General features: G+C 48.3%; 1 pseudogene across 1 annotated transcript in view; it reads right to left on the reverse strand.

Moving 5' to 3' along the window:
- The window catches only part of LOC144941607 (dual specificity protein phosphatase 10-like), a 142,969-nt pseudogene that overhangs the window by 65,843 nt on the left and 49,605 nt on the right, over positions 1-27,521 (reverse strand). The window contains exons 2-3 of the transcript XR_013639251.1: positions 11,673-11,934; positions 10,440-11,213 (exon numbers count right to left, since the gene is read on the reverse strand). The product of XR_013639251.1 is annotated as a dual specificity protein phosphatase 10-like (transcript). The remainder of the gene's footprint in view (positions 1-10,439; positions 11,214-11,672; positions 11,935-27,521) is intronic.

Below are 27,521 nucleotides of genomic sequence, written 5' to 3' on the forward strand. Positions count from 1 at the left end.
TATTTATGTTCCTTTAAATGTGTGCTGTTTCTTTTTTCCCTCGCAGAGTTACACTCTTACGTAAAATGATGCATCGTATTTCAATCACATTAGGACGAAAGTGTATCAAATGTCGATTTAAAGCTTTCGTGACTGCAGGGATTCATCTTCTTGGTTCTTTCGGTAAAGTCACGTAGAAGGGAAGTAATAAAATAATAAAAATAAAACATAATAAAACAATTCTCACGACGTTTCGGCCACAACGCAAGCAGCCGTCCTCAGGCGAAGAATGAAGCACCTCCAAGCTTGGAGCGTATATTTAAGCTGGGTTAGAGGGGGGGAGGTGGGAAGAAGAGCGCCTCAACAAAATAATTTGCATATCAAGAGGAATTCAGCATATGGAAAATGCGTAGGAGGTGGGCGGGGGGGGGTTCCAAATCAATACTATGCCCGTGCATTATGCAGGATTAGCAGCATCAAAGGGGGGGGGGGTAGCATTAACAAAGGAAAGGAATGTTAATAGTATGTAGCCGCAGTTACTAAACAACCACGTAAAAGACTAAAGTAAAAAACTGCATAACAAACTAAAGTATAAACTACATAGCATCATCCGTATACTTACTATACACTACAATAAGCTGAGTTACTAACAGTAAGTAATGCATAAAAATTCTACGTTGTAAAAAATTCTATAATATGCTTCCATCTAAACTTTATTCTCTTATATCACACGTGTCTATACCGTACTATATACTGCCATAGGCACACCCAACATTAAATTACATACTGTATTGCAATAAACCACCCTATACCTTATACATTTTAATATAACACTATGTATTATTCTACCCACCCTAATGTGTATCGAAATGGTTTATTACGTCCTTCCAGTGATTGCTAAGCCAGAATCCATCTTCTCGGTTAAAATTGTCTCTGTGTTTGTATATGTGGATCGCCTCATGAACGAATCTCTCATGATAGCCAGATGGCTTGCAGAGAACCTCTGTCTTGGAGAAGTCAATGTCATGTGAGCCCACTGAGTTGTAACAGTGATCTGCCACGGCTGAGGTGTTTGTCCTACCGTGTTTCAGGTCAGCTTTATGTTCACGGATGCGGTCTGAGACATGTCGTTTGGTTTCCCCAATGTAACTGCTACCACAGAGGCAACTTAGTTTGTAGACACCAGGGTACTGTATGTCTGGAACCACATCTTTTACCGACGGTACCAGATCACGGATTTTATGTACTGTGTTGAATCGGACCTGGATCTTGTGTTTAATCAGGATTTTGGAGATCTTTTTTGTGACCCCAGCAATGTAGGGTAAGGTGATGGTCTTGAAAGGCTCCTCAACAGGATCATTCTTGATAGTTGGAGTGATGGCTTTGCGGATTGTGTAGTCGGAGTAACCATTAGCCTTAAGAGCTTGGCGTACGTGTTTGAGTTCACTGGAAATGTGTTCATGGTCGGAGATGCATTGGGCTCTATGATATAGAGTCTTGATGAGGGAATTCTTCTGGGATGGATGGTGGTGGGAATCCGGTTTTAGATAAGCATCCGTGTGGGTGGCTTTCCTGTAGACAGAGTGGCTCAATGAGCCACTCTGTCTACAGGAGCCACTCTGTCTACAGGAAAGCCACCCACACGGATGCTTATCTAAAACCGGATTCCCACCACCATCCATCCCAGAAGAATTCCCTCATCAAGACTCTATATCATAGAGCCCAATGCATCTCCGACCATGAACACATTTCCAGTGAACTCAAACACGTACGCCAAGCTCTTAAGGCTAATGGTTACTCCGACTACACAATCCGCAAAGCCATCACTCCAACTATCAAGAATGATCCTGTTGAGGAGCCTTTCAAGACCATCACCTTACCCTACATTGCTGGGGTCACAAAAAAGATCTCCAAAATCCTGATTAAACACAAGATCCAGGTCCGATTCAACACAGTACATAAAATCCGTGATCTGGTACCGTCGGTAAAAGATGTGGTTCCAGACATACAGTACCCTGGTGTCTACAAACTAAGTTGCCTCTGTGGTAGCAGTTACATTGGGGAAACCAAACGACATGTCTCAGACCGCATCCGTGAACATAAAGCTGACCTGAAACACGGTAGGACAAACACCTCAGCCGTGGCAGATCACTGTTACAACTCAGTGGGCTCACATGACATTGACTTCTCCAAGACAGAGGTTCTCTGCAAGCCATCTGGCTATCATGAGAGATTCGTTCATGAGGCGATCCACATATACAAACACAGAGACAATTTTAACCGAGAAGATGGATTCTGGCTTAGCAATCACTGGAAGGACGTAATAAACCATTTCGATACACATTAGGGTGGGTAGAATAATACATAGTGTTATATTAAAATGTATAAGGTATAGGGTGGTTTATTGCAATACAGTATGTAATTTAATGTTGGGTGTGCCTATGGCAGTATATAGTACGGTATAGACACGTGTGATGTAAGAGAATAAAGTTTAGATGGAAGCATATTATAGAATTTTTTACAACGTAGAATTTTTATGTATTACTTACTGTTAGTAACTCAGCTTATTGTACAGTATAGTAAGTATACGGATGATGCTATGTAGTTTATACTTTAGTTTGTTATGCAGTTTTTTACTTTAGTCTTTTACGTGGTTGTTTAGTAACTGCGGCTACATACTATTAACATTCCTTTCCTTTGTTAATGCTACCCCCCCCCCCCCCTTTGATGCTGCTAATCCTGCATAATGCACGGGCATAGTATTGATTTGGAACCCCCCCCCGCCCACCTCCTACGCATTTTCCATATGCTGAATTCCTCTTGATATGCAAATTATTTTGTTGAGGCGCTCTTCTTCCCACCTCCCCCCCTCTAACCCAGCTTAAATATACGCTCCAAGCTTGGAGGTGCTTCATTCTTCGCCTGAGGACGGCTGCTTGCGTTGTGGCCGAAACGTCGTGAGAATTGTTTTATTATGTTTTATTTTTATTATTTTATTACTTCCCTTCTACGTGACTTTACCGAAAGAACCAAGAAGATGTATCAAATGTGTGTCTGCGAGCGACTGGCATTCGATGAACGTTTACAATGAGCTGCAGCTAAATATTTAATGGTTACGTTAACCCTTTAGTTAAAACCCTAAGGGCCTCAGCGACAAGGTGGCAAAGGAGAGGCCCGCAAGTGGAACGCAGGTATGAGCATATCCAGAGCAGTGGTGGCGAATCTATGGGCCGTGGGCCGTATCCCAACGAGAGTTGCCACCTGTAAACAAAGCCATTCGAGGTCTAAACGCTCATAAATGGGCGTCACTGATTGGCTGAGGGCATGGCTCAGCCCGACTTACGAGCGCTCGGATTGGCCGAAATTGCCGCCCGCGTCCATAACGTAAGCATACTGTTAATCACAAATTTTAACGTTAGAAACCATGGAGGTCCTATGGGAGGCGAAACGTTAATCAAAAAACCGTTAACCAATGTCAGTGTTAACTGAGAGACTTGTATTAGAGTGGTTGTTACATCTTGGCAGTATTAACCAGGGCGGCCACTGCATTCGACCCCGTGACCCTCTGCAACGGGCGGGGAACGCCCTTTCCGCTTGGGCCGCGTCACCGCCCACAATTGCTTGGATCCAATCGGTAAATGGGGGCTTGATCCGATCCTGAGCAGGATCAATCAGATTTCAAACTCGGTTAGGCATAAATCAATAATTGTGCATGATCCCGTGCAACGTTACAATGCAGAGAACAGAAATGTGTGTTTAACTACTGGACTTTCTTTCATTATTCAAGTTGAAAAAGTTTAATTTACTGAGAATTCAGCTACATGATTAACGGTGACGCTAATTGAGTTAAATATAGTTACTGTCTGTCAGGACAGCCTGGAGCGGAGGAGTTAGAATAATGGGACAGTTTTATACACAAGGGACAAGTTCCATTTCGAGTTTAGGGGGGGTTATTTAATTTAAAAAATTACGTTAATTTTGTAGTAAACAAGTCTAAATTGGCTCTTCTCCAGTGGCTAAATGGACACGGTCCAATCAGCCAATCGTAACCTGACCTTGTCTATTGGGTCACATTCTGATGGAAGCGTGGTCGGTCTTATCCAATTTAGTTTTTAAAAATAGAATTATATCAGATCCAATTTAAACCAAGCCGATCATAATTGTCGCATGAAAAATAATAGCAAAGCGAGCCTGTGGTAAAACATCATCCTTTAAAGGGGGTTAGCAAATTAAGTACCATATTGTGAATACCAGTTGGTGGGAAATCAGCAATCCCAGTACTGTTTCACAATGTGGAGTTTCACCACATTTATGTATGTTGAAGTTATTTTGCACCGTACGTAGCCAACCTTGCTAATTGGAGGTGCGGGCGGGGAGAGGACAACAACAATTATATGGCACTGATGAAAATTCGGAATTGGCAAGGCCCAATTAGAGATCTCCCCTCTGATCCAAAACACTATTACCCATCTTCTTGGTTCTTTCGGTAAAGTCACGTAGAAGGGAAGTAATAAAATAATAAAAATAAAACATAATAAAATAATTATCACGACGTTTTGGCCACAACGCAAGCAGCCGTCCTCAGGTGAAACCAGGTCTGTCGAGGCGACAGCGTCTGAATGAAACAGCACACGTGCTTGGAGCATATATATAAGCTGGGTTGGAAGGGGGGGGGAAGGGCGCCTTGACAAAAGAATTTGCATATCAAGAGGAATTTAGCATATTTATGGGAAATGCAGGTATGTGATTAGTATTACTTATGTCTGTACTAATCACATACCTGCATTTCACGGGAGCTGTAGGGTGCACATAAACTCCAATTACCCGCAGCCCTATTTTCTTATTATCTGCCATCCATTCAGGGTAAAATGAGTAGCACCGTATATTTGCCCCATTATCTGCAGGACATTTGCAATATTTTTAATGGTGCCAAAAATCTCTTTTCAGCATCAAAAACTAAATAAAATAATTGTGTCTGCAGAGATACAAAAAGTGAGATATAGACACAGACAGAGACACACACAGAGAAAGATGTAAATACATACACAGGTATGCACAGAGATACGGAGAGAGACAAGGAGACACACAGAGACATTGAGACACAAATGCATAATTGAGACATCCACACACACACCAAAACGGACACACACAGGTATGGAGATACACTCGGAGGTAGACATAAAGACATGGAGCCACACACACACGGTGCCAAACTCTACATGTTATTACTGGCGATACCTGCAGCTACATAGATCGACAGACACATACCTACAAGAACCTTTCCTGTTATGCGTGTAATTAATAAAAAAAAAAAATCCTACTCTCTGGTTGTTTATCACACTTACTCTTCGTACAAAGGCCAAATATTACAGGTAGGAACTACAGTTCCACACTGCCCACCAGGGATTATTTGTCTGTCGTGCATAGCCCCTCCCAAACATGTACGCTCCTGGATTGGTTGAAGTGCATCACGTGACCACGAGCTTTCTGTCGTGCACGAATGCGCTGTCCAACCAAGTTCCTACCTGCCCACTCCGAAGGAACGTGTAAATGTCTGGATTTTACTTAACTTACTGCACACGTGGACAGTGCAAAACTACACAAATTGATGAGTATAACACTGGGGGAGGGGGCAGTGGGAGTGGGGGCATACTACACTATGGGAACCCCACCGCCTGAGTTCAATACAAGGCCGTAGCCACGGAGTCAACATTGGGGGGGGGGGGGAAATCTTCCAGGTAGCCTGGGGGTCCCCCCCAGAAAAAAAATCTAAATTTGAAAACTAATTTCCTGCCTAAAATATAAAAAAAATTCACGAACACATAGGATGGATTTTTTTTGTTACAATAATGTCTAATAGTGTAATGGCAGAGATTAGGGATTAATAAAGTACAACCATAAGCACAATAATATAAACATGAATCTATTTTATAGCAATATATTAGGGGGGGGGACATTTTGAGCATATTTGAATATTGGGGTGGATGTGTCCCCCTCAATATATATATTCTAATTCCGGCCTTGGTTCAATACCTGGTCATGGCTAAGATCAGTGGCGAGTGATATCTGAACCGGTCCTGGGTCCTTCTCTCACGAACTGGCACTGACCAGTGGTAGTGAAGATGACGTTACAAAACAATCTCCACGACAGTGGTGCGGGCAGGCCTTCATCCAACAGTGGGCTGATAAAAGGACGTCAATTGTCATTGTCACGGTTCTAAGATACTCTGTGTGCGATCACGTGATTTGCGCGTGGTGCTGTTATGGCTGATAACTGGCTCTCGCGTGACTCTGCAGTACTCAGAAATTGACTGCATGAGGTCAAATGATAATCAATATATATCTGCCTGTCTGAGTTATACTCTTGGTAAACCACGGCACTGGAATAATTGTGCAGTGATTGCCATTTTGAGCGGCCTTCATTATAAATTAATCTTGTGTGATATTTAGGATATATTGCTGTAGACTGTCAAACGCTGCATGTGGAATATGCATTTGATTTGGTCGTATCGACTAAATGGGAGGTGCATGCTTGAGGAGATGCTTCCTTGGAATTACATAGAGATTGAAGAAAAAAATTAGAGATACTCTCTCATATTGGCAGTTATTCAGTGTCAACGGGCTCGGGCAGGACACGGCACTTAGACGAGATGTATGTATCTACGATGTTGAACTTCTTTCGCGCCGTACTTAAGCCAACCGTGTTAATCGGAAATGCAGGGGAAGGACAACAATCTAAACACAAAAAGCAGTTTGAAAGAAATGAATTTTCAAACTAGATGTAAAAGTGCATAGCTCCAATTGCTTCCAATATCGGAATGTTTAAACTGTTCTTGAGATTAATAAAACAAATCATGCTGGATACTATTTGTATGCAAGGCCCATACGTTGACCGGTTTGAAGGTACTTAATATTATGCGAAGAGACGGATGTATTTTGCTTTAATCAACATTTGACAAATGTTGAATGGGCTCTTATATCAGTTTTCAATCTAGATGATTTAATAGTGCATAGCTCCAGTGGCTTCCTGACATCGGAAGGAAGAACGTTCCAGACGGCCGCAGAAGCGTATATGAAAGCGGCGCGACGCGGCGACCGTCTTTGTTCGATGGCTCAGCCAAAAGCCTCTGCGAGGATGACCGGAGTTCACGTGATGGTTTATACTCCTTGACGAGATCAGCCAAGGTGTTGTGGTTCATTTGTGGTAAGCACTGTAGGTGTAGTGAGCGCGACCTCGTAAGCGACGATGACGGCCGATGGATAGGACCGGTGATGGAACGGACGTCGAATGGGGGAAACAAATCCAAGAGCCCGGCCACCACAGAGATGGAGCGTTGAGATATGTTCACGTGCAGGAGTGAGAGGGACGGCAACGGCTACTGGACTATGTGGGATGGTGACGGGGAAATACAAATAAGCCCCGGCAGCTCTGGTAACGAGCGTGGATTATTGTTCAACAAAAAGAGTTAGAAAATGTGATGGGTGATAACACCACTGCCCATAAATATGGGCTTGGCATGGCATTGATGGCTATTGCACAATATAATATGCTTTAGGCACATGAACGTACTGTAGTTTATATCGGCAACGTATATTTATAACGCCTCACATAAGCATAGGAGGATTTAGTGGCAATTTCTAAGAATTAAAGAAATGACACTCAAGTTAACCAGTTTAGAAACGTTATGCAGATGAACTGCAATATTCATAATGACATGCGATGCCTGTGTTCCATTAATTCATCAAGCCGGTGCCCATTCGTATTACGGTACTGGAATCGCATTATCTTTTGAGGAGTGCAGTTATTTTTGGTTTGCGGGAATTTTTATTTTAATGAGACCGAGTTTATTTGACATTCACTTGCAGCAATTACAAACGTTGGGAACGGTGCGGCGGTGAGGCCAACACGCTGCGTCTTCCTCTTGCGGACGAGGGAGCTGAGTCTTTCACTGAAATAAAAACTATACACATTTTGTTTTGTTTTACCAGGTAAGGCCCACGGAGCTACAATGTAGCTCTTGTTCAGAAGCGAGCTGGCCATCAAAATGATAGCTCAATTGTAAATGGATGATCACGTGGAACATTTACAGCAGCCAAATTGTCTAAACGTGTGATGTTGATGCTAAATGGGGAGGGAAAAACCGGAGAACCCGGATAAAAATCCACGTGACCACGGGGAGAACATGCAAACTTCAAATATACAAGCGTCAGAGTGTCGGGATCGAACCCACGAACTCCTGTATACCGGGCGAGATATTTAACTTTCCAGCTGACAGCGTATTTTAATAACCCGCCCCCCCCGCAGATAAATGATGGGATCACCAAGTAAATTCGAACCGTCAAGTTCGCGCAAACTAGCAAGTGGCGCTCTGATACGTGTCAACCCACTTCACCTCCAGGCCACCACACACACACACACACTGGTGCGTTTAGATTGTGTGTAGAGATCACGCCAAAGGTAAAGGCGCAGCCCTGAAAATGCATTCTCACACCACCGCTTGGAGGAAAAAAGTAATCAACTTCGAGGACCACCCAAGAAGGGTGTTTCGGCCGACTCTTCCGACGCTGGCTGAAGAGGTGGGGATACCCACACTATACCCCGCCTCAAGTTGACCTGCAGATCGCCTGTGGGGTTTCCCGTGTACACTGCCGGATGTGTTAACCACTGACGCACAGCAACATCCATTTTCACGACGCGTATTGCAATTTCATTGACACTGCGCGTGTATATTACCGCACAATGGGCTCGCTGTAGATGCGAATTCGAGCGTGGCTATCTCTTCTAACGTACCCTCTAACACTGAGTAATTGTGTTAATCTTCTACGTCGTATGGCTGTTGTTAATGTACAACGACTATAATTTTACAGTGAGCTGAATGAGCCAGATGATGTCGTCAGGGGAAGCGGAGTTGGTGGGTTTTCGCTGTGGTGATGCCTCATTTTTCAATAATGCCATGTCCTTGTTGATTTTTTCGTGTTAATGTCCCACAGAGAGTAACTGGAATCGGAACCGCTGCCTCGTGAGGCAAACTGGCTCAGCGCAGAATGTTCAGACAATTCACCCCCCCATGCAATGCAACTGAATATATAATTCATATGGGTGCTGTGATTGCCGCAGTGAGCATTCCCGGATTCGATTTAAAACATAATTGCAAACGTTGATGCTTGATATTTCTCACGGAGAGGTAAACAATGGAGGGTTTGGCTGCCTGACCTTTATCAGGATTCTGTTCTTGCGTCTGGCAATATGCTCAGAAGCTAAATGCTAATCCTGAGGTCTGCGAGCCACACGATGACTTCAGGAGAGAGTCTGTGTAGTTTTGGTTTACAAAAATGTTGGCCATAGCTTTTGGTTGCATGGCCACAATCGCACTACGGTACTTTGTCTTTAGTTTGTGATGAACTGACGTTTTTATTTTAATCAGAAAAACACGAGGGTTGGAGCACGAGTGGCTCTCCACACAGCTACTTCCGACTTCATGATCGTCGTCGTGGTGGACTTGCACAGACCTCCCCCGCCCCCCCCAATTTGGGGACAAAAGTCCAATACCGGTGGTACAGACAGACGTCTCAGAGCCCCCCCCTCCCCCCCCCCCCCAAAAAAAAACCCTCCAACAACCGCGAAAGTGAATGTTAGAAGAACGCAGCGATTATTTCTCAAGTAAGCAGCACAACGTGCACGCATAAAGCGCACGGCGGTTTGAGGTGACGCGCGCGAACACGTGACCCGACCGAACGTCCAGTCGACCCAACAACGGCCACATGCACCCCACCCCGCAAGTGCGAGGCGTCGTTGAGATGGAGGGGTAGAGGAGGCATAGCAACAAAAACATATAACTCAGGGGTAGGCGGGGAGGGCACGACACGGTGATGAACAAGCTTCAAACAAATGCTTAGGGCAGTGGTTCTTCTTCTTAACCTGGGGTGCACGCTGGGGGGGGGGGGGTGCAAGATGCCCTTTCTGGGGCGTGCGAGACATGGGCAGGTTTTTTGTTATCGAAGGTAAATAGTCGAAAACACAAATTAAGGACGGGCACGTGAGTAGCAACTTACTTTGTTTCATCAAACCCATGTGTATTAAGGGGCGCAAGGCTGCGGTAAAGGTTAAAACGCGAAACAGACCGCATAATGATCCGACCTGCCTTTGTCTCTAACGCACGCTGCCGCCGCCGCGATCACCACCCTCCTGTGTGTGTGACCAAAAGCTGTAACAACAACACCGAAACATCTTTTCACTTGACAATGTAAAAGGTTGGTGGGGGGGGGGGGGCTCAACTTTCAGTAAGGGGGGGCCGGGGGGTGGTGGAGTTGATTTGGCTTCCGAACCGAAAACAATCAGCGACCGACAATCAGTGCTCAATTTCATCCGCTGAGAATCCGACGCAACGCTGGTTCCGGATGATATCGAGCGAGAAGGGAAGCCCCCCCCCCGCCCACGAAAATCACCGTCTCTCCTTTACCTTTGAGTATGAGCGGCCTCTCGGCCTTCCTTCGCGGAGCGACTCGACCACCAGGTGGAGCGGCTGCGAGGTCTGGACGCCACGCGGGAGCTCGCTCGTCGCCTCGTCGTACACCACGATGTCTCCCTCGCTCCTTGCCGAAGTGCGCGCCTCCTCCTCCCTCCACCGCCACCGCCTCGCGCGCCTCAGCAGGTCCAGCACCGTGATCTTGCCCTGCTGCAGCCGGTCTCCTGCTGATCTTGTCCGTGCAGTTGATGTGCACGGCGCCGCGGATGTGGCTCTTGTTGAACTCGATGAAGGGGCCTGCAGTCGATGATCACCGGTCCACCGGCTCCTCCGACCTCGACGACGCCGTCATCGTCTGGCGCGTCATCATCGCCCCGCGTCTGCTCGAAGCGCCTGGCTCCCGCTCGGCGCTTCTCCTGCTGATGCTGCTGCTGGTGCTGGTGATGACTCCGCCTGTTCAAAGCCGTGGCCCTCGCGATCCTCTTGGCTAGTTCGTTCGGCCAGATGGTTCGCACGCCGCGACGCTCCCGGCGGCTCCGCTTGGGAGGAGGGGGGAGGACGAGGAGGAGGAGGACGAGGACACTGTCGACGACGTCTTGGTCGGGGTGGTCGTCGACGACGACGAAGCCGAAGACGCCGATGACGCGGCCGCGGACGAGGCGGACGAATTGCGAATTGCGGGTGGGCGAGCGGCGGCTGATGGTCGGAGATGGCCCCGCTCGCGTTGCTGGTGGTGCTGCTGCTGGTACTGCTGGTGCCCTTGCCGTCCTGCGCCAGCGTGGGAAGACAGCGAGCCTTTGGAGGCACCGACCACCGAGCTCCCGACTCGAGCGGCTCCGATGCCATGCTGCTGCTGTTGCTGCTGCTGTTGTTGCTGTTGTTGCTGCTGCGAGTCCCGCAGGAGGCGTGAGCACGACGGGCAGATGTTGATCTGCTGCTGGCCCAATGCTCTACCACCCTCAGGTCCATAGTGTCCACTCGTGGACGGCAAGAAGGCCAACACGGCCGGGCTGCTGCTGCTGTTGCTGCTGCTGTTGATGGTGATGATGATAATGCAGATGATTGTGTTGCTGCTGTTGCTGCTGCTGATGCTGGTGGTGTTGAAACAGGTGCTGATGCTGGAGACGATGGTTATGGTGGTGATCCTGCTGCTGCTGAAGTTGCTGCTGCTGCTGATGATGGTGATGGTGGTGATGATGATGGAATCCCAGCCCCGGGCGTCCGGACGGTACCACGGCTACGTCGGCACTGGCTGAGCGCTCCACGCACGACGTCGCGTTGGGGGTGCTGCCGCTGCCGGCGCAACAGCTGCTGGGGCCGCTGCATCCACAGGACAGCGAGCGAATGGGACCTCCCCTCCTGGTGGCGGGCATATACCGCGTGTAGCTGACGCTGATCTGCCTCGCCTGGCAGTGGACCGTGGTGGTGGTGGAGGTGGTTGTGGTGGTGGTGCAGAAGACGGTGGAGTTGATGGAGCGCTGCTCGTCACCTGGTGTGGGACAACTATCGCCAAGCTCCTGGAGTTGCCGGCGATGTCTGCTGCTGCTGTTAATAGTGACGATGTTGCTTCTGGAGTTGCTGCTGCTGCTGCTGATATTGATGCTCCCGCTGCTGTAGTGGCGTTCGAGTGGACCGCGAGGATGCGACGACGAGACGTTTGCTTGAATCTCAGCTGCTGCTGGGTCGCCAGCGTTTGAGATGTGAGCACGGTTCTGCTGTTGACGCTGCTGCTTTTCCTGCTGCTTGTCCTGCTGCTGCTGCTGCTTGTGATCACGCTCCCGCCGCCGCCGCCGCTGCTGCTGGTGATGCTGATGAAGCTGCTAAAGCGGCTGTACGAAGAGGCGGCCACCAGAAGGCGTCCGTCCAGTGGAGACGGAGGGCATCACAGTGCCGCTTACGGGGGATGACCGGGGCGAGTAAGTGGGGTTACGCTGCAGGGAGTGGTGCTGGTGGTGGGTGGGGGGGGGTCTGACTATGCGGTTGGGGAGGGATGGGGAGGGAGGAGGGGGGCGGACGGATGCGCGCTGTGGGTCTGGGGCGCCTCGGACATCAGATCGGAGCCGCGCAAGTGGCAGGCAGACGGGCTGTGGGGAGATGGGATGGAGAGAGTGTGTGTGGGGGGGAGAAATAGGTTTTAAAAGTAGAGGATTTGAGCGAGGAGGATGGGGAGGGTGAAGAGGACGCGAAGGTACGGGGCGAGAGAGCGGTGTGGAGAGGAAAGCGAGCGGGGTAGTCTGGATCTGAACAAAGACGACTGTGTGGTGTTAAGAGTGGGACGCAAGCACAGCAGCAGTAGCAGCGAGGCCACGGATTGGAAGGGGGAAAGAGAGGCAGAGGGGAGAGAGACGCAGCGACGTTCGGGACAGTGGACACATCCAGAGATGAAGGGGAAGGATGCGAGAGAGACAGAGAGAGAGACGTGGACACAGATTATACGAACATTTTTGAACCGTTGACATTAAGGAATGAATACGATTAACGTTCGGGAAGGGTGGACAGAGAGGGAGGGAGGGAGGGACGTGGAGAGAGATTACACACGGACGTTTGGAAACGTGAATAGCCTGAATCCGCGGCGGGAGAGAGAGATAAGAGAGAAAGGGTTGGGCGTGGGTGATGATTACAGAATGAAGACAAAGACGGAGACGAGGAAACTGCGGCCGAGGAGGCAGCGTGCGCCCACCCAAAGCCTCTTCTCCCGTACACAACAGCTGCTGAGATCAACCGCGCCGCGATCGTATTGGGGCGGTCGTGGTTGGTGATGGTCGGGTGGTCCTTTTAGCGCGTTGGTTGTGGGGGGGGGAGGCGGGGTGGGTGGAGGAGGGGGGTGCTGGATGGATGGAACCGAGGGGATATGAACCAGAGAAGGGGGGGAGGGGGTCTACGTGGATGGGGTTGCGAGGGGAGCTCTGGGCGATAAACTAATTTGAGCAACGCTGGGATAGATGAGCGGCGTTTATAGCCGACTGATGTAGGCAGCGCGAGCATTCGAGGCTGCGTCTAACTGCCCCCCCCTACCCCACTCTTGGGATGAGCGTGTCCGATTAATGCCACATTTAACGGGAGGTGGGAGGCGGGGGGAGTTAGATTTCCTCTCTAGCTTCGAAATAGCTTAGCTTCCATAATACAGAGGGTTTTTTTTGGCGGTGGAGTTGGATCGCGTAAATAGAAATGTGTGTTGTTAGATCGCGTAAATATACATGTGTCGTTAACCCATTCAAACCCAACCGATGCAACCAATTAGTAAGGGGTTGTCACGTAAACTGAACTCATTAGTTTCGACTTCAGCACAACCGCCTGGGTGCTGCGTCGAGTAAAACCCACGACATTTACAATTAAGAGCGCGACGTGTTCGCTGGCGATTACAGCGGGCTTCATCGAGCGATCTTGCCAGAGTTGACAATACACCGGGGAAACGTGGGTGCATTGTAAATGCGAGTGGGTCTTACTCTCCAACGCACAACCGGTGCGCTGAACCAGTGACTTAATCAGCACGTTTGTGTTCGCGTGAGAAACCTTACTAATTCGTGGCGGGTGGTGGTGGTGTGGTTAACGACACATATCTACGCGGTCTAACCCAAATAAAACCTTTATTGTGAATGATATTGCTCGCGAAAGCCCTACTCGTGTTAAACTTCGCTTCCTCTCACCACCCCCACCAACCGCGTTCCTTTCTGTGAGACGAGGTTTTTAGTCTAAGAGCGAAACCGGACGGCTAATAAGGTGGCCTTTATTTATCGTCTGAAACGAGTTACGCGTGTCCGCGACAGTCGTGTGTCATCTGTTCACATTGGTACGCGACTGCACAGGCTGGGTCGGTGGTGGCCGTTGTCTGCTACGGTTAGTGTCGAAGTTTATCGCCGTCGTCGTCATCATCATCATCGTCGTCGTCCCGAATCTCAGTGTCGTTGTTGTTTGCCATTCAGGAGTCTCGAGTCATCGGGGTGCAGTCATCAGTGGATATTCCACATCCGTATGGCGAGAGGCAGTCTATCTTAGGACCACTGCTGTTATATATCTAAATATATAAACACTGTATACACACAGAATGTTTCGCGTATACAGTATTTGACTATGTTTGGTAACGTATAATGTGTAAATAAAATGACCGAACATAACTAACTTACTGACGGACAAAATACATTTCGCTTCCAATTATGCGGTTTTAAATTAACGTTATTGCACTAATAGTCCAGTATTCGAAGCAGCAATGTTGTTTTTTTGTATTGTACTGGGTATGATGTTTGTGTCCTGCTGAGGAGAGCGGTGGCGCAGCGGTAGCGCGTTACGCCAAGAACCCAGAATGCACCTTGACAAAGTTCCATTCGCGTCGAGGTGCTGAACGTGGCACGAGTTAATATCTGAAGCAGTGCTGCCCACCGACCCCACCTCGATCTTACCAACCCCCACATATGGTTTACGTGCGCATCTCTCCTGTGCCTCTCTTAGGTCGACTCAGCCTAAAATAAACCACCAGCTATGCAATGTCCACGTGAACAAAAATGACAAACATCGTTGGTTGGCCGCGCCCGTCACGTCGCGCTGCGTGTTTACGATGGCAATTGCTCTGCCAGAGGCTACACGCGTGATTCTGCCTTTTCGTATTCATGCACACGTTGTAGGCATGGATACAAGTCTCTGGTAATGCACTTTTGGATGACGGCTCCATCTCCCCGGCAATGGAGAGGATGGGTGGGGGAGGGAGTTTGACCACCACGCTTGTCAATGCGAGTGGTGTAGTGTTAGACAAATTGGTATTTTACGGCGTAACCGTTTAAAACCTATTGGAGACATGCGGTCCAGGAGGAGTACTGTATCTCAATCCTAGAAAGGGTTTCCCTTGTAATGAATTCACCAATTAACGAATGTAAATATACATACAACTTTACGCTAATTATAACCTTTCGTCAGAAATTGCATCGAGCGCGGCCTATTAGTGCCTTTGTATAATGTGTAATTGAAATGATGAAGGCGGTAGGTATAAATGATGAAACCGCTAAACATGGATAGTCTACTATTATGAAATAGAGTTATGAATCACGCATGTTTTCTGTTACACGCTCCACAAAGACGAAGATCACCCGTCCATCCCTCGTCCGACTATTGGGAGCAAGTGCTGTTAGCGAGCACCTATGAAGGCCGGCACATTGCACACGGGGGGTGGTTGAATAACACCACGTCCAATCGCCTTTGTCTCCAGTGCTGATGTTTACACACCTCGCCAAGCACTCATTTCAGGCTGAGTTTCAATTTAAATTACCTATTTTTGGGGTCGTGAATTGGAATACATCTACGCTAACCGGTGCACCACCGCTCCCACAACTCACCCACACGCTTCACACCAAAGACAAAGACCCCCCGTATAGCCTCCCTTACTAGACTGTTGAGGCAAGTGCTGTTAGCGAGGACCTTAGCCGGTACGGCACACTAGAGGGTGGGTGGCCAGCAACAAGCCCGGCCGCCTTTGTCTCCCTATCAGCGATGTTTACACACCGCGCCTGGTACTCATTGAGAATGAGTCGACCTAGAGGAGGCCCAGGACCGTTTCATATAATCGTCACTGGGTGTTGGCCGTGAGCGGCAATAGAACTCGGGTCGCCGGCGCACACACGCTAACCAATGCACACCCTTCCACACCACATGAGTAATGATGCAATGTTGTAAGCGGGACAAATGTGCGCGCATGAATAAGCGCTCGCCTCGATCGCTCCCCCCTCTCTCTCCCGCACGTGCCAGATGATGATGACCGATCTGGCGCGCTGCCAACTTGCACTGAGGCGACGTCACGAGCCTCGAGTCAAAGAGAGAGAGAGCGCAGAGCCCACGCAAGCAGAATTAACGCAAACCCAACGCATTCTTCGATAACATTGTGGCCTCAAAGGAAAGACGCGAATAATAGGCGACGTTTCGGCCCCACCGAAGGATCGTAACCTTATCGTGGTGGCAGTGCCGGATTAAGCTAGTGCGGGGCCTGTAGCATATGTTATAAAGGGGCCCTGAACAATAAAAAACACATATTATACTTGCATAGTAAAGCAATTGTATTTTTCCATTAGCTATACAGCCAAATAACACCCAGTGGTTCATGATAGTTGAAGGCAGTATAGTACTATAGTAATAGAGCAAGTTCAGAATCACTGAATTGGAATTGATAGCTTGAAAGCATTTCGCGTGGGGCCCTTGAAAGTGCGGGCCCGTAGCATATGTAGCTACTTTTGCTACTAGGGTAATCCGGCACTGCGTGGTGGCGGGGTTTATGTGTTCCAATGACCCTCAGAGCAATGTCGCCTGGAGCCTTGTACTCCTGGTATAGTCTCCCTTGGCAAACAGGTCTGGGAGGAGGTTCCAGTCAAATAACGGTATAAACAAAGCCCCTTATGAATTGTTCTGAAATATAACAATTTGAGAACCTCATTCGGACAAGGTATACCGTGACATCTCCCTGGAGCCAGACCTGGGGGTGGTGTTCGCCGGCAAGTGCCTGGTGGCCGGGTGACCCCACGTGACCTGGTCGAGCCCAGCCCCGAAATGGCTACGTGGCACCGTCCTGTGGGCCCACCATCAGGATGATCGATGAGGGGCGGGAGCGATGCCACTATGGCAGGGAGAGGGATGGTCTCGGACAGACTGGACCTTGGCAATGGACACTCGCAATTGAGACGTGGAATGTCACGTCACGGGGGGGAAGGAGCTGGAGCTGGTGGAGGAGGTGGAACGGTATTGACTGGATATAGTCGGTCTCATCTACACACACAGCATTGGCACTGGAAGCAAATTTCTCGATCAGGGGTGGTCTCTCTTCTATTCCAGAGTAACCCCTGGTGAGAGGCCCTGTGCAGGTGTGGGGATACTCACATGCCCCTGGCTGGGTGCTGTTCATTCGGAGTTTGTCCCAGTAGACGTGAATGTTGCCTCAATGAGATTTCGGGTCTCAGCAAGGAACACTCTGACTGTTGTCTGCGCTTATGTGCCAAACAGCAGTTCAGAGTATTTGGCCTTTTTTGGAGACGATGGGTGCATTGCTCGACAGAGTGCCGCCTACCAACTCCATAGTCTTACTGGGCCACTTCATTGTTCACGTGGGAAATGATAGAGATACCTGGAGAGGCGTGATTGGGAGGAATGCCCCCCCCCTGATCTGAGCTCAGATGGTGAGATGTTATTGGAATTCTGTGCTAGTCACGGAATGTCAATAACAAACACCGTGTTCGAACACAAGTGTAATGCGGGCGTAAGCGACCTTCCGGATGTGACGTCACGGGGGGTGGAGTCATGTGACGTGGGGGGAAGGTTCGGGTCCTTAAGCGGGTAAACCGGAAGGGGAAGGCAGTCGGGGTGTGAGCGGAAAAGAGTGAGGCCACGCGGGCGAGTGTGGAGAGGGGGGGCGCCGACGGCCATCGGGAGCCAACCCCGAAGATAAGAGGAAGCTGCGGAGTGGTGTGCAGCTGCAGAGGAGACAGCCAGAAGGGCTGCGTGTTAGAGGCAGCGGTGTGGCTGCCAGGAGGAGCTGCAGAGAGAGAGAGAGGGCTGCATGTTAGAGGCAGCGGTGTGGCTGCCAGGAGGAGCTGCGGAGAGAGAGAGAGACAGCAAGAGGCTGTCAGAGCTGCGGAGGGAGAGGAGTTGCAGCGAGTACAGCCAAGGGGGGCTGTGTGAGAGAAACAGCAGCGGAGCTGCTGTTGTGGATCGGGCCGACATTGGAGTCAGCACCGTGGAGAAGCTACAGAGTAAAGACAGCCGTGTGGGTGTACAGCACGAACCGAATAAAGGACACTGAGCCAGACATCGTGGTCCAGTCGTTTATTACACTGGTGTCGGAAGTGCAACGGCATGTCGAAACAAGTGAGGAAGAAAGTTAATCCGGCGCCTGCATCGGCTTCTTCGTCCGACGACGACGAACTCCCTCCAACCACGGATCCTGTTGGGGTGGTGGAGGAGAGCCCGGCTGAGGCGACCACGGGAACGGGAGTGGAGGATGTTGGCGCGGTGGCGGGTCCGTCGACATCATCAGACGCGGATCAACGATGGCAAGCGATGGCGGTACAACTGGAGGCACTTAAGGACGTCCTGGCGCATCTATGCCATCTCGTCGCGCCAGGGACGATGGATGATGCAAGTGGTGCTCCGCGGGCCGCCACGTTGCCTGTCCTGCCGCCGCCATTGCCCACGCGGCAAGAGGCCGCCATTTTGCGCGCTCCGTGGCGCCAAACCGCCATCTTGGCCACGCCGCGGGCCGACGCCATTTTGAATTTGCCATCACAACCACCACCATTGGAAGACGGCGGGAAGAGGAGTCGGAGTCGCCACCTTACAACGGTTAAAGAATTTTCCGTCGGTGGGGACTGGAGCGCGTTCGCCTGCCGCTTCTTGGCGGCGGTACGCACAGCAAGATGGACCGATGCGGAGGCTTTGGAGGTGTTGCCGACTCTCCTGGACGACGAATCTGTCCGATTCTTCCGTTCCATAACGACCGATAAGAAGGCAACTTTATGTGGTGTTTTTCAAGAAATGGCCGATGCTTATGAGCCACCAGATGATGCGCATCGGCGATTCGCTCAACGACAACGAGCACCAGAGGAGTCGCCCGTGGCGTTCAGGGGTGCGGTGCTGGAGCTGGCCATGGCAGCTTATCCTGAGACGCCACAGGACCTGCTCGAGCCTCTCATATTAGGGAAAATGTTGGAGCTGTCTCGGGATCTAGGGATCCCCATGCCTGTGTGTGGGCATGAGAAGCTAACTTCCCGGACGGCTGCTAAGTGTCTCGATGCGCAATTCAACCTCCGTCGCTGGAAACAAGTGACGGCGTGGACGGGGGGGCCCGTCAAAGAAGGGGATGCGCTGGGGTGGAACCCTGCGCAGGCTGTCTATGTTCCGGATGACCGGGGCCCTCAACAACTGACGGCCGCCTCCGCTCCATGGACGGGACGCGGCGGGCCGAGACCGCGCGCGGCGCTACCAGAACGGGGCCGTCAGGAGGCGAGGCCTGCGCTTCGGCGCAACGAGGCCGAATGTTTCCGCTGCGGGCGTAGGGGCCACTACGCCAGAGACTGCTGGGCCCGCTTCCCGGCTCCGCCGCAGCAGGAGGCCTCGGCACCGGTCAAGTCGGCTAAAGATCCTCCGAAACAGGCCGGCCGTGACATTGCGGGGGACGAGGGGCCCTGCTCGGAGGACGCCTGCCAGGTCTGCGGGACCTTCGAGCCCTGCAGCCCTTCCGACCCAGCTGCGGGCACGGTCACAGGACAAGCCCAAGACTAACTCTTTAGAGACACGGGACGGCGGTGGACTTCCAGCTGCGACAGGGGGATTACCCCCTGTCATTCCTCGACTTTCATCGCGTTCCCGTTCTGCGAGTGGGCCGCCGACCGTCCGGGACGGGCCGGCGACCCGCACACGTTCCAAATCGCTTACGTTTCGTTGATTGTTGTTGTCTTGTTATTTTTTTCTTACAGTTGTATTTATTGCATGCTTTTGTACGTTCGTTGATGTTAATTGCGTTGTTGTTGTTGTTCTTGCTGTTACATTGTATGCTTAGTGTCCTTTAGGGGGGGAAGCTCGGTTCGCCGCATTACGATTTGCTATTGGTCAGCCGAGGTCGGCTGGGATTTTTCTACGGGGGAGGGTGGTGTAATGCGGGCGTAAGCGACCTTCCGGATGTGACGTCACGGGGGGTGGAGTCATGTGACGTGGGGGGAAGGTTCGGGTCCTTAAGCGGGTAAACCGGAAGGGGAAGGCAGTCGGGGTGTGAGCGGAAAAGAGTGAGGCCACGCGGGCGAGTGTGGAGAGGGGGGGCGCCGACGGCCATCGGGAGCCAACCCCGAAGATAAGAGGAAGCTGCGGAGTGGTGTGCAGCTGCAGAGGAGACAGCCAGAAGGGCTGCGTGTTAGAGGCAGCGGTGTGGCTGCCAGGAGGAGCTGCAGAGAGAGAGAGAGGGCTGCATGTTAGAGGCAGCGGTGTGGCTGCCAGGAGGAGCTGCGGAGAGAGAGAGAGACAGCAAGAGGCTGTCAGAGCTGCGGAGGGAGAGGAGTTGCAGCGAGTACAGCCAAGGGGGGTTGTGTGAGAGAAACAGCAGCGGAGCTGCTGTTGTGGATCGGGCCGACATTGGAGTCAGCACCGTGGAGAAGCTACAGAGTAAAGACAGCCGTGTGGGTGTACAGCACGAACCGAATAAAGGACACTGAGCCAGACATCATGGTCCAGTCGTTTATTACACAAGGATGCTCATAAGTGTACTTGGTACCAGAGCACCTTGGACTGAAGGTCTATGATTGAGTTTATACTGTAGTATCATCGGACCTCAGGCCGTATGTTCTGGACACTCGGGTGAAGAGAGGGGAAGAGCTGTCAACTGATCACCACCTGGTGGTAAGTTGGATCCGACGCTTGGGGCACTGACCAGATAGACGTCGAAGGCCCAAACCAATAGTGTGGGTTTTCTGGGAAATGTCTGGTGGAAGCCCCTGCGCAGAAATATTTCAAGTTCCACCTCCGGGAAAACTTCTCCTATACTCTAGGGGAAGTTATGGACATTGAGTTCGCGTGGACGATGTTGAGGACCTCGATTATCGATGCAGCTGCGAAAAGCTGTGGCGTGAAAGCAGTTGGTGCCTGTCATGGCGGCAACCCTAGGACATGCTGGTGGACACCAGTGGTGAGGGAAGTTGTCAAGTTGAAGAAGGAAGCTTTCTGAGCTATGCACGGAAAACGTCTCCCGATTGAGAGGTACTGGCTTGCCCAGAGGGGCGATAGCAGTAGTAGTCGCTGAAGTAAAAACCCAGGCGTGGGAGGAGTTTGGAGAGGCAATGGAGTGGGACTACCAGGCAGCTTCAAAGATGCTCTGGCAAACTATTCGACGTCTTAGGAGGGCTCAACGGGACATGGTCCAGGTAATTCTCAGTAAGGGTGGCGTAACATTTAACTAAACTAAGGAGACAGTCGGGAGGTGGAAGGAACACTTTGAGAAGTTCCTCAACCCGGTGTGCATGCCCTCCTCTCAGGAGGCAGCCCTGAAAACAGCTTGGGGGTCGGATCCATCACGGCTGCTGAAGTTTCTGTGCCAGTCGAGGGCCTTAGTAGCGGCAAAGCTGCTGGGGTGGACGATATACACCCAGAGTTGTTGAAAGCGCCTCTTCAATGTCGCATGTAAGGTGGGTACTACCTCTGGATCAGAAAACTGGGATCGTGGACCCCATTTTAAAGAAAGGAGACCAGAGGGTGGATTCCAACGACAGAGGGATCACACTCCTCAGCGTCCCAGGAAAAGCCTATGCCAGAGTGCTGGAAGAGAGACTGCACCCGATGGTTGAGCCTCAGATTCAGGACGAACAATGTGGATTCTGTCAGGGTCATGGGACAATGGACCAGCTCTTTTACCTCTCACAGTTAGTTGTCTATGGTCCTGGCATTTTCCCTCTTTTGGCTGCCATTCCGTTTCAGTCTAACTGCCAGCGACACATCCAGCCCAAGCCCACTTACTTTTGCCAACCGGTGGATTGGATGCCATGGTGGCATGATATTAACTACCTATCTGGAATTCAGGGGATTGTGGGGTCGATCCCGACCCTGACGATGTCTGTATATTTGCATATTCTTAGGTTTTTTCGGTAAAGTCACATAGGTAAAACATTAAAAAAGTAAAATAAAATAAAAATCACGACGTTTCGGAGGCAACACAAGCTTCCGTCTTCAGGTGGGACCGTCACAGCCACGACAGCTGTATCAAGTAAATAAGAGATTGCAGGAGCTACCACTCCGTTTATATAATGGTTGGAGAAGGTGGTGGGGCAAGGGCCGCATACTTTTTATTAATATGGTAAGGTGAGGCTTAAGAGGGTGAGCCTTTGTTATGGAGAGGTACGGTTTGTGAATCAACCTGTGACAGGGAGACAACCACTAAACATGGTAAAACTGTAATAGTTGTCTGTCAAATAAGATTTGTACACGAAGCCATACAAATATACAAACACAGACATAATTTCAACCGTGATGACGGTTACAAACTGAGTAATCATTGGGAAGATGTGATTAACCATGCAAAAAAGATTTAACTACACTTATTTGCCAGGAAACCGGTCCCTGGTGCCAAAAAGGTTGGGGACCGCTGGTTTCGAGTATTTGGCTGCTATAAATGTCCACATGATGATCATCCACTTCGTCTAGCTACCATTTGTAGCCGGGTCACTTCTGAAAAGAGCTACATAGCTTAGTGGCCTTACTTGGTAATATATATATATTTTAGATTGTGATATTGCTGTATGTTCACTTTATCCACGTGTTTATCTTCCTGTCTCAGTGGAACTCCTATGCTCTGTTCATGGTATAGCTTCTCGAATCTTTTGTCAACGTCCATGTTTCATCCATATGTCTTAGAAAAATTCACCTTGTGTAAACCTTCTTCCTTTTTGTATACTGTTATTTAGATTTTCATAATTACAGTCCTTCACTGTTCCAAAATCACCCTAAACATCTCTCATCTGCCTTGTTTAGTTGAATGATTCATAGCGTTCTTTATTAAGATCGTCTGCCATTTTCTGTACGAGGTTGTTGTAATCGGTCAGTTTAATATGTGAATAACGTTGGAAAAAGTGCATCTCCTTGTCTGACTATTTTATTCATGTGGTCTCTGTGTGAGCTGTTCCATTTTTAGAAATGGCTTTTATTATTTCTAAATAATTTATTTTGGTCTGGGTTTGTGAGAGATTGTAGAACTGCATCAAGTTCCACTGAGGCTACAAAGGCTGGACATAATGATATTTGATATTAATTAGTCGTTTTCCAAAATCTGCATGATAGAATGCATGCGGCCAATGGTAGAGAAACCTTTCCTAAACTTAAATTGCTCTTTTTTTTGGTTAGCCTCTATGTATTCAATCGTTCTGTTCACTGTGATCATTGTAAACCATTATACATCCTATGGAGAGGTGTAATCGGCTATTGTGTAGGAAAGAAATTGATTATTGCACTCCAAGACCATGACAGATGGTGATGGCATGGGGATATCTTCATCCAGCAGTGAATAGAATATGGCTGATGGTGATGACTTACAGTACATCAGAATGTAGCACTGGACGGCTTCACGGACACACCCGTAACTCTATGGAAGGGAAATCTATAAAAAAAAAACATGCAACCGAAGTGATACATATAATTTGTAACTTCAATTTTATTCAGGGACCATGTGTTGTCTTTGTGTAGTCTGGTACTGTTCTTGCTGTTGTTTTTCTGCCTTGAATACCGATTCTGAGTTTGATAATAATAATAATAATAATTCTACAGTACATTAACGAGCTGTGTGCATAGCTTAATGAAAACCCTGCAGTAAGTGAGTGGGGGATCCGTGTGGTTTATGGCACACACTGCTACCAAGGCAGTGATTAATAATCTATCCCTATCTCTGCGCCATGCTCTTCATCAAATACGTTAGCGATCATTGCCTTCCAAGAACTTTGCATTCAATACTCGCAGTTGCATCTAATTTTTCAAATTTCTTATGTACTTAATTCACTTTATTCCTCGGCTTCTTGCACCTATAATTCATCTGGTCACAATGTTATATTCAGTCTCTTGTTTCTAATTACATGCACAAGATATATAACTTGGCTTTCTCAAAATATTTTTTTAATACTATGTTTGTACCTTGCTATTTGCGATAGAATATGTAACTTGTCTGTCCATGACATGTTTATCATGAACACCATGTTTTAAAGCGCAATATTCTGTGTTAAAACCCAAAACTATTGCGTCCACTTTTAAGCAAGACAGTACCTCGGTTCATGTAATAGAAATGCCCTTCATCGAGGAAAGCAAAATTCAAGACTTTTTCTGCAGGATATGGCATTTGGATGTTTAAGTTTACTTCATGTTTGAGTTGAAATTCATGTTTGGGTTTAATTTATGTCTGGGTTTAAATCATGTCTGGGATTAATTCATGTCTGGGTCTAATTCATGTCTGCGTTTATTTCATCTTTGAGTTAAATTAATATCTGGGTTTAATTAATGTTTGAGTTCAATTAATATCTGGGTTTAATTAATGTCTGGATTTAATTAATGTCTGGGTTTAATTCATGTTTGAGCCAATTAATGTCTGGGTTTAATTAATGCTTGAGTTCAATTAATGGCTGGGTTTAATTCATGTCTGGGTTCAATTAATGTCTGCGTTTAATTTATGTCTGGGTTTAATTCACGTTTGAGTATTTTGCACAAGTGGAAGGAAACCAGAATCTTTGGAAAATAACTTACAATAAAAGCGCTCAAAAGCGCCACACAGATGAATACAATAATTTATTGTTGTACCATACTGCCACCTCTAGCCACTTTGCTAGTATAGGCTTCGCTGCATAAAGTTCGCAGGCCATATGAAATGGAACAATACAAATATAAGTAATTAGGACTGCGAGAAATTTGCACCGTCTAACTTCTGATTTGTACATTCTACAATGTGACACAATGACATCAGAACATTGTGCGGTTGTAATTTATCATGCGTTTTTTTTTTTATTTTTCGTGAATTTGATCACATTATGAATTTTCTGAATATAAACTTCTAAGCGTGAAATCGCATCGCAATAGCATCACCCACCACGGCCATTGTGAAGCAGCAACAATGCCATGGCCTAATGCCGCTGTCAGATTTATATGTCTCCTGTCAAAATGAAGTGATTAATGAGACCCTGCATGACACAAGATTGACTTCACATTTGCTGCTGTATGATACAATGTCATGGAATACCCTTTCTACGGATTTTCCTGTCATGGAAATAGCAGAAATTCCCTTAGGGTTTACTTTCATTGACAATTTCCCCTGGAAATACTGTCGCTGAGATTTATACACATAATTTCTGTAAATGAATTTGAATTTTCTTTCTTTTAATAGTTTTACGTCTGAACAGACCTAAAATCACTTTGCCTTTTCTACTATAAAATTATGCCTTTAAATTTCAAAAACTTTTCACATGTTTAAACGATCTAGAATTAATGTTTAATTGCCCCTTTTAAGTTAAAATAATTATGGGAAATTACTTTGTATGTATTTCGCACCGTACGTAGCCAACCGTGTTCATCAGAGGTGGGGGGAAGGACAACAAACTAAACACAAAAAGCAGTTTGAAAGAAATACATTTTCAATCGAGATGATTTACAAGTGCATAGCTCCAGTGGCTTCCTAATATCGGTAGGAAGAGCGTTCCAGACGCCTGCAGAAGCGCATCCGAAAGTGCTCGATGCAGTGGCCGTCTTTGTTAGATGGCCTGCCAAAAGGTTCGATGGCTCGCGGAAAGAGTTCACTTGGTGACATTTTTTGCTGAAATTATTTTTTCTTTTCTTTTAAAAGTACCTCGATAACTATTCGAAAAACCCCAAAAAACACATTTGAGCCAATAAGTTTAAAGATTCACCCAATGCTGCTAATCAGTGTTGCCATACGTGCGCAGCTGTGGGTGGCTCAGATGTCAAGAGGTCAGAGCACCCGAGCTGGCACCACTGAGCTCCTGAGTCGGAATCTGGGCAGCTGCCTGTGATAAAGCAGCAGGTCATCAATTAGAGTGAGTCAATAGACTCTATCCGGTCACCAATGATGCCCAAAAAAGCCATCATTGAATTGAGTACATTTATTTGATTAAATCACAGCTCTGAGAATTCAAATTATCGGTCTGAGAGCCGTGGGACGTTCTCAGTGTGCGCTCTTTCCTGTGTGAAGCTTAAGGAGGCCACTCTAAGTGTTTTTTTCAGAAGTCCAGTAGAAAAATGCTTTCCATGGCCCATTATTCGCACCTCCGATGCGTACAGTGAAATACATTGTGACACGTGGGGGAAAACCAGAGAACACGACCACAAACACGATTGAGGACGACATGGCAAGCGATGGAAGCATGAAAGCAGCAAATAGGAGGTTGATGATTGTTGGCGATTCACAAATGCAGGATATACCTTAATGAGAGAGATGGATTCATTTCAGATTTCGAATGTGTTATTCGTCTCTTGGTATGATGCGGACATCACCCGTGCAATATATCGGGGAAGGGGAACACAAAAACACGGGAATTTTTTTTGCTTATTAACTGTCTCTTTCGTATTGATTCTCGTTTTTTGAATAATTTGTGCAAATGTGTTGCCTCAATGAAGCTAAACACAAAACACGAGAAAGCACAGAGAGAAGCGGCACACACAGAGTGTGACGAGAAATGGACAGAGGCAGAGAGAGGAGAGACGCAGCGACACAGAGACACCGAGAGGAAGCGGAAGAGAGACACACGTGGAGACGGTATGACAAATGATTTGGTGGTGATGCTGCCGCTTTTGCAGGGTGTGCAAACAACAACAAAACTCAACACATTCGTTCAAAACACCGTGGCTTGAAAAGGATAAATTTTAAAAATATATATTTTATTCATCGTACTGGTAGAGAATCCGTTGCTCTGCAGCACAAAATAGGAGACAGCTGTCAACACCACTGACGATTCTTTCAATGGGTCCGGGGCTTCCCCTAGGTCGACTCAGGCTCAAATGAGTACCTGGTGTAGGATATAGTAAATATCGCCACTGGGGAGACAAAGGCGGTCGGGCGTGGTGCTGGCCACCCACCCCCTCGTGTGCCGTGCCGGCCTTCATAGACGCTGCTCGCTAACAGTACCTGTCTTAACAGCCTGTGAAGGATACACGAGGGATCGTTGTCGTTTGTGTATGTGTCTGCCTGTGTGTGTTTGTCTGTGTGTGTGTGCGTGCGCGCTTGCCCCATGTATGTGGTGACTCATTGCCCCCCTTCCGACAAGCAATCCAGCATCGGGACTCAACATAAGTGAAAATAAACGGATTTTTTTCTATTCATCTTACTTGATTTTATGTTTTATTTACTATACAATATTCATTACAATATTACATGAAAATGTACAATACTTATTTAAACTATTGAGTTCTCGTTGGCAGTGACGGACTGGGACAACAAAAATCGGCCCAGGCATTTGTTAACACACTGGCCCAAATTCAAGCTACTTTTTCAAATGGGTTGTGCGACAAACTGGGGACTGGTAGTCCGATCTGCGATTTGACGACGTATTCGCGTGATGTTGCCATGCGATCTCAGTGGCCCAT

This window comes from Lampetra fluviatilis, chromosome 25 (assembly GCF_964198595.1).
Source record: "Lampetra fluviatilis chromosome 25, kcLamFluv1.1, whole genome shotgun sequence".
Classification (NCBI taxonomy): domain Eukaryota; kingdom Metazoa; phylum Chordata; class Hyperoartia; order Petromyzontiformes; family Petromyzontidae; genus Lampetra; species Lampetra fluviatilis.